Here is a 13,296-nt window from a genome sequence, read left to right on the forward strand (position 1 = left end):
GCCTCATCTCTCACAGGACGAAGTGCAAAATGAAAAAAAAAAACCTCGGTGCGATAGTAGAGGGCAGCTTTTTTCGGATTCCTGATGCGCCGATTTAAAAGCTACATTTCCTATCTAAGCGTTCATGACAGCAATACAGGCGAGGTGAGTTATCAAGAAGTGGTTTTGACACGTAAAACCCCATAATTTATTTTAAATTATTAAAACTTAAAACCTACACAACTGCATCGAATAAACCCTTCACTGCAACTACGACCTCCATTACGACTTCCTGGACGTGAAGCTACGCTTCTCTGTGGCCTTTAGTTAGGAGTTGCCTTCACAAAGCCATACTCTACATTAATTGAAGTGACCGACAGTGCAGCATGCGAGGTGTGCGGCACCGAATATAATATCGAGCACCAGCAGCACCACTGTCCACGATATGCCCCAGGAAGACAAGAACTTGCTAACGCTCTCCGAAAACCGCACAATCGGCCACTTTCTGTGCAGGTGCTGCTGGTACAACGCCCCCATAGCTCGTCGGCCCATAAAGCGGTGAAGGCACTTTCGTGCTTCTTGAAGGCGACGGACTTGTGTGAACCTCTGTGACTACTAGTGTAACTACTATTGGATCACACGCGTCAGTGAACTCACCGATAATATTCTTTTTTCCTTCCCTCCTCTCTAGCCCTGTCATCTGTGATTTCGCCTTTCCGATTCCCCCAGTGTAGGGTAGCCAATCCGACATTATTCTGGTTAGCCTCCTTGCCCTCTGCTTCCCTTTTTGTTTTTTTCCTTCCTTTCTTCTAAAACGAAAATGTTAAAAGTGCGAAACAACGTTAAAACCTGAAAATGATGCAATTTCACGGCGCGGCTGTGAACTACCTCCGGGATCGGCCCACGCAAGGGGCCGTTTTTCTGTCAGAACGCTCGCCTTCGTGGATAGCGTTCGCCGCCACCGTTTCCCGATAAACATTACAGTTACATAAGCTGCAGTTGCCGCGACGCGTGAGAAGCAGTCGGGGATATTTGAATGCTATCGCGTTCCACTCTTAAGAGGAAGCTTTAGCTCGAGCCCAACTCCGACGCGGCCCATTCAAGTACATGTAAAAACGCAAAAACGTTTTTCAGGGGTGACCTCCTGACCGATTTTAATGACATTTGTTGAATTTGAGAGAGAAAGTGAAGTTCTAGTGACTGTTGGAAGCGGAATTTTGATTTAGGGCTTGAATTTTGCTAAAAAGATTTCCAAAAATTTAGAAGTTTGAATAAAATAGAAGCACGAAGTTTACAAACTAATAGCTCTGCATCAATAAGAGATATAGCGGTTCTGTAAACGGCATCCATTAGATCATTCAAAGCAGACAAATTTGATATGTCATTTTGAATAATGTTGCCGTTACGAAGCTACAGAAGCTTCGAACGAACTGTACTGCATCCACGAAAGAGCACTACATGCCGCCGCCCCATTTGGACTGTCGGTTTCGAAGAGTCGTGGTAACACAGCGCCGACTGCATATGGTGCCGACACCGATACTGCATATTGCAGAGTGGATCATATGCAGCGCTTTTTTAAGTTGTGGTTACGCCTTTTGGTAATGCCGGATGCTTGTTTATCCTTGGACACCACGTCGACACACTGCTCATGAGCTTGAAAACGCGGAAGTGTAGCCCGCCGGCATTGACGTCGATGAAGGGTGTATACACATTTGCAAATTGCTTTGCAAAGTAAGGGTGCCTTTTGTCAATGAACAAAGTGCATTCACACATTTCGCGTCGCCTTACGCACGCAGAAGCCTAGTAAGGAAAACCTGGACGTGAAACGTGAATCTAACAGAAAGGCCTGTTCCCGCACAAAGGCCAGAATACATGCAGCGAATATACGACGAATAGTCGGCGTTCGACGCCCGGCGGCGTACGCGCGACGCCCGGCGCCGGAGAAAACGTCGTTCGCCGCCGATCTAGCTGGCGCAGAAAAGTTCGTCGGGCATCGACGATACCGGAAGCGGCAAACGAGCGGCGCCCCAAAGCGCGCCAATCAGGTCTCACTATCCGCCCCGACTTCCGACCTGGCTTCCCCGCATGTCCGTGTATCCCGATCCCGCTCTATCGTTCACGCTGGTCTCCCGCTTTTCGTATTCATGGTATCCAAAGAGGCGCGGCTGGAATTTAATGACAAATTAATTTCGGCTGTTCAGAAGCGTGCCATCCTGTGGGACATTTCTAAACAAAATTTTACGCGTTTTTAGAGAGTTCCCCAATTCAAAAGCAATAATAGTTGTCGTTAAAGTTTTTTTTTTTGTCGCGTGTTTCACAACAGCGCTTTTGCCTCGTCTAGCCACTCTGATAACAACGCAGCGACTCGCCGGCGGCGGCCGCCGTGTCTTCGCTCCATGTAGCGCAGCACGACGAACATACGGCGTCGCGCCGCGGCAGATTTTCTGCCGCCCGAACTTCATCGTGAAAGTTCGCTCCATGTATTCTGGCCTTAAGGCAGTGTCAGCAAGAGTCCGTGACGAGTTTTAAGTGACTCACACGAGGCTGGGCGTTGAACAGTGTGTGGAGTGCCGCTGCTTGAGTGTGGCCAGTATACCCAACTCGCTTTCATGAACCATTTGGAATGTCCAGTGTATTCGTTGCTATAGATTGTGGTGCAGTGAGGCAGCCATTCCATAGCAGCCATGAAAGTTACCTGTGGAAGTAATAGTAATGCGATAGGTTTTTGTGGTGATTATCACTATGTATCACATGCATGGGAGTGTGATCATATACACCCTGAGCACATGTTTAGATAAATGCTTTATCTTCTGAAGATATGGTACAGCACCTGGATCTTTAGTGGATCTTTCACTGCACAGGCTATACCAAAACCTCTCTACCTTTGTGTGCTTCATTTTTGTCAGCTGTCTTTGCTCTACAAAAAAGGTCAAGTTTCTCTCACTAATTTTTACTCACTAAGGGAACAGGCTTGTACGACTTAGCTGGACTTGAAGCAATCAACAGAGGTCAAACACATGTGGTAGAGCTTTAGTGGTACAATTTTCAGTTCGGGGCCATTGTACATGTACCCCTAGGAAATCATTTCCTATGGCAAATACTAACGTGGTGGCATTTCTGTTTTAAATTTGTATGCCTTAGTAATATTGTTAAAATATAGAAGTATGTCTGCAAATTTAAGAAATGTGGAGTCCCTGACGTAATTCCCTTATGCCTTTTGGTACAATATATTTTTTTAAAGGACTCCTCAGTATCGCTGTTATTTCTCAGCATTCGCTCACAACATGTATTGTTCTTTCATCTTTGAGATAAATGAAAGTCCTCCCGCTTTTTAAATCTGGTGACTAAGGCATTTGTAGCTATATATATATTGATCTTCTTAGCACCTTATTCAAGTCAAATGTTAGAAGACATTGTTTATAAGCTTACTGTTGAATTCATTGAATCACATAATTCGCATGTAAGTTCTAACATGGCTTTGTGCTTTGACTTAGTGCCATGTCGCAGTTAACTCACGACGTCACTCATGCTTGTGGTTTCTAGCAATGTCAATCATGATTAATCGTCTGCACTTCATTTGCTTGCTTTTTTTCACGCTGCATGGTGTTTGTATATTGTTCTTGTAACTGAATACCTGAATGAAACATTCAGTTGCAAGTAGGTACTCCTGTTGCGTTTTCACTGTCCTTCATACTTTGGGCACTGTTTCTAGTCTCTTAAAGGTGCACTAACTTGCCCAGCTCTCAGTGTGGAAGGTTGAAGTCGGCTGTTAAAACGAGAATCCAATAAACATGGCAACTGACTGTACGACAATAGCAATGATTTTACTGGTTGCAACATGCAGTTGGTACATGTTGGTAGAAGAATATTTGAAAGAGATACACAGGGTGTTACAGTGTGCAAGGTTGAATGGTGCCGTCTCTGCCATGAATACTGCAATATCGTCATAGGTGTGCACAGGTCTTGCAATGCAAGCCAGAGACTTGCTCCAGGGCTTTTTTATTCTATTAAGTGTCAGCTGTTTGCATTCATAACGTGGATGGTAAATTGCTTACCTATTTCCCATCCAAGTCCCTGCATTTCATTCTGCTGTATTCACCAAATTATCTTCAGCACCTTTCTTTCAAGGACATTAAGGGTTACATTCATTTTGTGTCAGGGTGTTTTCTAATGCACCAAGATGAAAGATTCTGACAAGTTTTCAATGCTGACACAATGGCAAAAATATTCCCAGCTATAAAGAGGCTCATTAAGACACCAGGAACCTTGTCCCACAAAACATCAATCAATTCTATTTTTAGATAAAAGCACATCAGTTTCTTACTTGCCAAGCTACATCTCTACACCAGTAGGCGACACATGGTCTTTGCGAAAAGAATGTTTCACAAGTATTTAAATACACACTTTAAAAGTTGTGGGGGTACCCCTCTACGTGCGGCTAGGGCTGAAGGCGAGCTCCGGATCTAGCCCCACGCAGTCGCTTTGTGCCACTCCCCAACCCGTAGCGCGGGAATCGCGGCTACGTCGGGTTCGAACGAATAAGGCAACCAGCGGCGTCAAATGTAAGAACGTTTATTGCTACCGGCAATAAAGAACACTGGCAGAGGGACGTCCTCTCTGTAATAATAATAAATTGGCTGGCCTCGTTGCCCGCGGTAGTCAGGCAACGTGGTCACTCACGGGTTGCGGCAGGTACTCCAGTCCGGCAGGCTAGGGGTACGGCCTCAGAAAGAGAGGGTCTCCCCCGGTCGCGCTGTTTTGTACCTTTTTACCTGAGCGAGGGGAATGTCCTCCTCGCCCGTCAGCTGCCTGCCCGTGAGTCGGGGAGGAAGGGCGCGCACGCGTCGCAAGAGCCAGGGAGAATCGAGAGAGGGCATAGTGCACCTCTCCCCGGTCTATGCCGGCTCTCGACGCGACGGCGCGGGGGAAGATGGGCGCGTGTGCTCCCGACAAAGTTTACTGTTAAGACCTGTGTTTCCTTCATTTCAGTTGCAATATTCGAATCAGGTAGCAAGAGTGTGTAGCTTTAGTGCATCTGCTGTTGACACAGCTAAGCTGACATGAAGGTGAAAGGGCATTCCTACATATATCAACCCAACGTAAAGGTATGGCTTGGTAAACACATACTGCACTCGAAAGGCGAATTAAAGTCAGCAGGATTCTCTTGTTATGTGGCACGCTCAGTACAGCTGGGATACAATATGCAGATTACTTTGCAATGACTCATTTGCTTTCTTGGTGTTGCATGGCAGGAAAGAAAGCTGCAGCATGAGTCTGCATGGTATAGTGTTATTTATCGTCATAACATGATAAAAAATGCAATTCATTGCTTTACCAAAGGCACTATCAGCCAGCTAAACCTTTCTTGACATAAACCTTCTCAGCCTGGTCTCTACATATGTTAGCTTTGAGAATGTCTTTTCAAACAAACTTGTCACAGGAACTGTGGAAAGGAGGTCAAAAACGCAACAAAATTCTTTGGAAACTGATTTGTCCAGCCCAGTAGCATTTTATGATACTGGCTTTCTTGATGCCAGTTTGGGACTTAGGAAGCTGCAGCATAGCCTGCAAGGTGTCAAATTATATATATTTCAGAGGAGCTAGACTTAAAAAGCCATTTTATTATCCCCCACATAAATGTCCAAGGTTCAAATTCCGGGCATCATTAAGGAGTGTGCAATAGAAGCCGGTGGTAACTCCGTCAGACAGGATACCAGTAAGCTATCGCAGGAGACGAACGATGTCATCTAGAAACGTGAATGTATGAAAGCCTCTAGCCCTACAGCTAGAATAGAACTGGCAGAACTTTCGAAGTTAATCAACAAGCGTAAGACAGCTGACATAAGGAAGTATAATATGGATAGAATTGAGCATGGTCTAAGGAACGGAGGAAACCTAAAAGCAGTGGAGAAGATACTAGGAATTGGCAAGTATCATATGTATGCGCTACGAGACAAAGCCGGCAATATCATTACTAATATGGATGAGATAGTTCAAGTGGCAGAGGAGTTCTATAGAGATTTATACAGTACCAGCGGCACCCACGACGTTAATGGAAGAGAGAATAGTCTAGAGGAATTCGAAATCCCACAAGTAACGCCGGAAGAAGTAAAGAAAGCCTTGGGAGCTATGCAAAGGGGGAAGGCAGCTTGGGAGGATCAGGTAACAGAAGATTTGTTGAACGATGGTGGGCAGATTGTTCTAGACAATCTGGCCACCCTGTATACGCAATGCTTTATGACCTCGAGCATACCGGAATCTTGGAAGAACGCTAACATATTCTTAATCCATAAGAAAGGGGATGCCAAGGACCTTTTTCAATTCAATTCTTTATTTGCAGACATAGAACATACAGAAATACCAGAACTGGTTGGACCCATAGCCACAGGCTAGTTGCGGGTCCAATGAAAAATTAATAACAATTGCAATTGCAGGGCAAATAAAATAGATCACGTGCATACACATATTTGTCGCATACCATTAGGTTGCACGAGCGTACACAATGAAATGCGAAACAGTGAAAAGCATCTTGTACTATGAAACATTGCTAAGTAAACACAATACACTAGTTAGGAGGATTGCAGGCAAGCTTCTGCATTATTATGAACACACATTATTAATCTCGACAAAATCGAAACACTAAGATATGTTCAGCAGGTGTCAGCGAGCTACTAAAGAAAAGAAAGGACATCATGATTGTAACCATTCAAAAGCATTATTGAGGGTAAGCAAGTATTTTTTAAGAACAAATGAAAAATTATTTTCTTGTTTTATTTCTGCTGGTAGTTTATTCCAAGTTTCTGACCCTGAAAACTGTAGCAAACGTTGTCCGTAAATATTTTTAGTTGGAGGAAGATTAAAATTGACGTAGTAGTTCTGCGGAAACCCGCAAGGTGGAGAGGAGTATTGAATAAAGGGAAAATGAGACATCCACCTGTTTGTAGCAATTGCTACAAAGGAAACCCATACGGGTTCCTCGAATGAAAAGCCTCATAGTTGAAGAAAAATTCGTCCTGGTCCGAGACTCGAACCCGGGACCACCGCCTTTCCGGGGCAGCCGCTCTACCATCTGAGCTAACCAGGCGGCTAGCAGATGGCAGAGCGAAGTCGAATTTGTCGACAACACGAAGCAAAGGCAAGAGTTTGAATTTGTCGACAACACGAAGCAAAGGCAAGAGTTTGAAACTCTTGCCTTTGCTTCGTGTTGTCGACAAATTCGACTTCGCTCTGCCATCTGCTAGCCGCCTGGTTAGCTCAGATGGTAGAGCGGCTGCCCCGGAAAGGCGGTGGTCCCGGGTTCGAGTCCCGGACCAGGACGAATTTTTCTTCAACTATGAGGCTTTTCTTTCGAGGAACCCGTATGGGTTTCCTTTGTAGCAATTGCTACAAACAGGTGGATGTCTCATTTTCCCTTTATTCAAGATTAAAATTACCGCACATTTGATTTCTGGTCACACGAAAAGATGAGTAAAATATAGAAACATGAAAAGGCTGGTTGTGTTTAACCCATTAGGGACCGGTTTCTTTATTTTCTTGCTATCTTCAAATAAATGTCATATCTTAACTTACATTTATACTAATAATTCACATGCAAAGAATTATTACTCTTGCCTAATTAGTTTTTGAAATAGAGCCCGTGACCATATGGTCACACTGGGCCCTTACGCTACAGCAAAATACGCGAAGTTAAAAACATTTATTTCAAGCCATGAAACATCGCAAAAAACATACATAGCGAACAGTTGAGCACTTATTTAGTGTGATATGGTTTAACTCATGGAATAAACATGCCGACGTCATACTTTGTGCATTGCGTGTGCACCGCGCTGTTGCAATTATCTCATGCACACCTCCACCTCTTGCCATTAGGTATTGGTGCAACAAAGTGGACCACTTGGTCATACCGTGTACCAGTCGGGACATCACCTGTCTTTGGTATTCTGCGTTCAGCAGGTCCTCTGGGCTTATTTTCCCATCGCATCGGGTAGCTTTGTGCAATTTGCCTGCGGAATTCCACCTGCGTGACGTTTAACCCTGTGCTACGAATTAGCGCCCAAGCGTTGCTGATGGATACATCACAAAGTCATGTGAAAATCGGCCACCACCACGTCTTGCCACGGATTGCAAACCTGTAGGCACCTGCATTTGCATCCATCTGCTCCATACCTCCTATAAATCTTGTACTTAGCAACAGTGTTTGGATGGGCCACCTTGATTCGCTTCTTTTAACATACGAGTACTTGCCCTATCGAGTACGGCATTGTTAAAAAGATCGAACAATTCAACAGGTGAGAAGTCCCTGTAAGCAGCAAAGTTTGGGTCGGGAAATATGCCAAGGCTTGTCTGGAGATCACCCTTCGTCCACTTAGAAGCAGTGGATAATTTTGCCGGAATGGCCGCATCAACTACAGAAGAAGAAACCTCTGATATTCTGTCACCTTGCTCGCCGGGGTTGTCATCGTCCGAGTAACATCCAGCAATGCAGCGTCCGTCGGAGAAAACAGTTTCAGCGCCGGCTAATAGCTACCACCTGCTTAGAATGTCAATGAGCCCACCTGAGTCTGCATCGGCCGAGTTTTCATCCGAATAGGTGCTAACCTCTGGCGGCTCGATATAAATCACTGACACTTCGTCATGTTCCTCTACGAATGCTTCACTATTTCTTCCAACATCAACCTATTCAGACAATAAAATAAGAAATAACCACTGCGAGAACACGCCAACAGCCTGCACGAGATGAGAATGCAGTTAAAAAAAAAGTTAGGTAGCCTAGAAGCCCAGCGTGACCATATGGTAACGCGCAAGATAACGCACTCGTTCGTGGATAAATCAAACATTAATCTTTCACAAATGGTCATCGAAAGTCACATATTCTAAGAGCAATACGGAGGAAAGGATATCTGACTATTGCTCAAACAAGTAGTAAAAAAAACACACTTACCCCTTGGAGCGATGCATGGCAACGCTACTCGCAGAGCAACACTTTTTCCTGCCTTTGCGAGGGGCTCCCACAAAACGACTGACAGCTGCTGCCACTTGGTATCTATAAAGGGAACTCTAATCTGTCAAACGGCACGTCAAAGGCGATTTTGGTGCCGTTTTGTTAATCTTAATTAATTGAAATCCACTGTGCAGACTAACGTGACCATATGGTCACGCTGGTCTTTAGTGGGTTAAGAATGTTGAAGACACACGTGGAAATTTCTAATTCGTGTATCTTGTCATACGGCAACACATTCATTCTATTAAATAAAATCAGACTTGGTTTATCGTAAGGTGAATCGGTAATTATTCTCAGGGCGCGCTTTTGAAGTTTGCGTACAGGTTCAAGATAAGTTTTGTATGTCGTACCCCTTGATTCATTACAATATGTGATATGGCTATGGATGAGTGCAAAATATAAAATACGCAGTGTGTTAGTGTCGAGACTATGCCGTGCTTGTGAAAGTACATAGCATCCTGATGCGAGCTTTTTACAAACTGCGCTTATTTGTTCTTGCCAGTGCAGATTGCTGTCGAAAATCACGCCAAGATATTGAAATGAATTGACTTTGTCTAATGGCAAACCGTTTATTTCTAAATCTAATGATTTGGCAGGAAAGGTATTGTTACGCGTTCCAAATACCACATACTTGGTTTTACTAACGTTAATCGTAAGTTTGTTCATTGAGAACCATTCACTTGCTTTTTTCAGCTCTTCGTTTGCTTTAGTTTCCAGATCACAGGTGTTATCGGCTGTTACTACAATACAAGTGTCGTCAGCGTACATAAGAGTTTAACTTGTACCAAAAATAAGGTGGAAGTCGTTAATGCATAATGAAAATAAAAGAGGTCCAAGGACGGATCCTTGAGGGACCCCAGTGCGCGTATGCTTAGGCGATGATGCAATATTGTTCATTCTTACTACTTGTACTCGTTCATGAAGGTAGTCAGTAAGAATATCTAATGAGCTACCGCGGAAACCATAAGGTTGTAGTTTATGTAAGAGTATGTTGTGATCAACTGTATCGAATGCTTTTTTTAGGTCCAGGAATATGACACACACAAGTATTTTATTTTGCAAAGCTACATTAATCATTTGAGTTAACGTTAACACTGCTGACGAAGTTGAATGATTTGGACGAAAGCCATGTTGCTGTGGGCACATAACATTATACTTATCAATAAATTTGTGGAACCAATGCGTTAGAATTTTTTCAAATGTAGTATTAATAGTACTGAGCACGGATATCGGCCTGTAATTGCAAGGGTCATTTCGGTCTCCATCATTGAAGATAGGGACAACCTTAGCAACCTTCAGCTGAGACGGATATCTAGAACAGTTCACGGAGTGGTTAAACAAGTGGCACAACACTGGCCCTAACATATCTATATTCTCCTTTATCATTCGAATAGAAATACGATCTAGTCCGGATGCTTTAGAAGCTGACATCTTATTGAATGTTGCCATCACGTCTTCAAGTTCAATGGTATACATAACGAAAGTGTTAGGTACGGGACTCTGCAAGATAGATATATTTTCTGATCACTAAACTTTTAAGCCAGGGATGGACCGATACATGCGAAGTAGGTGTTAAAATTCTCTACAACGTCATTATCAGTGGCTTCGGGAAGCACAGTTAGCTTGCGTTGTTTTGCTGTGATTTCGTTTATAATTTCCCACAGCTTTTTTGTGTTACCAGCGGTCTGTGTAATTAGGTGAGCATAATAGACCCTTTTGCGCGATCGAATTATAGCGACAGATTTATTCCGCTGTACTTTGAATTGCTGTAAGTAGTATATATTATCTTTATTATGGCGCCATTTGTCATGCCAGTATTCTTTGGCCTTAAGTGTTTGAAGTATGTGCTCTGTCATCCAAGGGCACATAGGCGTATTATGTGGACCCTTCGAGAACTTGCGATTAGTCCTATCTACGGCAATATTAAGATATGCAATTAGGTTAGTTATTTCAATGTCAATATCCTCATTCAAAATTTCACTTAAATTAATGCGAAGGAGTTCTCGTAATAGCTTGTAATCTATTTTCACTCCAATGTTGTTTCTAATTTCTTTGGTACTAGTTGGATGATCTAAAGCGGCAAAGATAGGTAGATGATCAGAGATTGGCTCTTGGTAAACGCCTCCGGTGACCCCCGTGTCTAGATTTGTTAATGCGTGATCAATTAAAGATGAAGATGCCTTAGTTATACGTATCGGTGACGTAATTAAATTAGGATAGTTGTAAGATTGCAACAAATTGCTATAATCGCGGTTATGCATGTCACATGTGTTTATGTTCATATCGCCTACTATAATGACTCGTTCATTTCGCTGCTTTGACCCAGCGCAGAAAATTGTTTCCAACTTATCGAGAAATCCTGCGAGGTTACCGCTCGGTGGCCGATAAACTGCACCAATGATGACGTCACACTCTAGCCCAATAAAAAGGGATTCAATGTCATTGCAACTATATGTGGCCGCTGCAACTTTACTATACGATATATTATCTTTTACAAACAATGCAACACCACCCCCACGTGAACGTGAGTCGCGCGCGTTTGATTCTGTTCTGTAACATGGAAGACATATTATTTCACTTTTCCGCAGCCACGTCTGAGTTGTTGCGATGACACTGAACGAATGTGCATGTAGCGACAGGAAAACAGAAAGCAAGTCTACGTTTTTATTAATACTACGGATATTGCAATGAAGAACTGATGTAGATTTAGCTTTATAATGATTGTCAATCTCTTTGATTGAATGAGTCATTGTTAACGAATAGGGTGTGCATGTTATAAAAATACTTAAACTATTTCTGCTAAGTCTTCTTCACGTGTTAGATGCACTACTTCGGAGTTCTCGGATTTCCGCATTAGTATTTTCCCATCAGAAACCCATGCAAATTTCCATCCTTTCTCTCTTTTTTGTTGGATGGCTTTTCCCAGCAAGATTTTGTTTTCGGGCACAAGTGTTCGTTTACGTACACTGGATCGCTATACTGAAAACCCAGCATAGCTGTATTCAGTCGCTTCTTTTTGGCTGCCTTCAACAGTTTGTCACGAACGGACCTGGATGTGAACTTTACAACTACGTTTGGAGGCGTATTTTTCTTCAATGGGACGCGGTGAGCTACGTCAATGTCACCATCAGAAAGCTGGACGCACAAGGAAGATGCGACTGTTCCGATTGTTCCGAGGACGTCTTCATTGTGAGACTTTGGTATACCTCTTAATTCAAGGTTGTTGCGCCTGCTGTACTGCTTTAACTGACTAAGCTGCTTTATCATTTCCTGAGGCTCTTTGTCTAGTCTTAGGTTCTCTTTCTTGCATTACAGGCCCTGGTTTTCCACTTCGTTCAGCTCAAGTCGAAGGCTTTGTATTTCTTTGCGGTAATCTTCAAAGTTTTCGTTCATGTACCCGACTGATTATCTGATGGAAGTGAGCTCAGCTTTCACTGAGTTATTCGTCGCATCAATCTTGCTCATCTCCTTTTTTAGGTCACCCATTGTTTCAACAAATTTAGAGGACATCTAACGAGCACCTTTGATACTTCTTTAATGCTAGCTGGCGCCTTTTCAACCAAGGCTTTAGCAATATCCGACAGAGCGTCAGTCTTGCTAGAAGCCATTTCTACAGTTAACTAGGCACACTTGCAAACCTTAACACAACTGGCTAAACACTATAGATCCACACTGTGGCAGCAGTGACAGCAAAACTTCAGAAGTAGATTAAAGAGGCCAAATAAAAGAATGCTAACCTGCAATGTGAAGCAGGAACCGTTTAGCAGATGCACAGTCGATGCTGTCACTGCTGCCAAATGATGTCTCTCCAGAGCATTGCCGTTTTTATAAGCTGCAAGTTGGTCACGAGGTCTTGGTGTTCAGCGCCGTTTGAATAGGAGCGATCCGGCTTTGCGCAGTTGCCCAGCTCAGTCGTTCGTCACCTTTATCGCAGGCCGGTTCGCCAGCGATGCTGATACTGTTTTTGGGCTTTCGTAGGCGGCAAATCTGCAATGTGAAGCAGGAACCATTTAGCAGATGTACAGTCAATGCTGTCACTGCTGCCAAATGATGTCTCTCCGGAGCATTGCCGTTTTTATAAGCCGTAAGTTGGTCACGAGGTCTTGGTGTCCAGCGCCGTTTGAATAGGAGCGATCCGGCTTTGCGCAGTTGCCCAGCTCAGTCGTTCGTCACCTTTATCGCAAGCCGGTTCGCCAGCGATGCTGATACTGTTTTTGGGCTTTCGTAGGTGGCAAATCTGCAATGTGAAGCAGGAACCGTTTAGCAGATGCACAGCCGATGCTGTCACTACTGCCAAAAAATTATAGACCGATCAG

General features: G+C 43.7%; 1 non-coding gene across 1 annotated transcript; it reads left to right on the plus strand.

Annotated features, from left to right (window-relative positions):
- The first annotated feature begins 7,222 nt into the window (after positions 1-7,222).
- TRNAS-GGA (transfer RNA serine (anticodon GGA)) lies at positions 7,223-7,297 on the plus strand. The gene has a single exon. It is a non-coding gene; the product is annotated as a tRNA-Ser (tRNA).
- Positions 7,298-13,296: the final 5,999 nt, after the last annotated feature.

Source organism: Dermacentor albipictus, unplaced genomic scaffold (genome assembly GCF_038994185.2).
Source record: "Dermacentor albipictus isolate Rhodes 1998 colony unplaced genomic scaffold, USDA_Dalb.pri_finalv2 scaffold_20, whole genome shotgun sequence".
NCBI lineage: Eukaryota > Metazoa > Arthropoda > Arachnida > Ixodida > Ixodidae > Dermacentor > Dermacentor albipictus.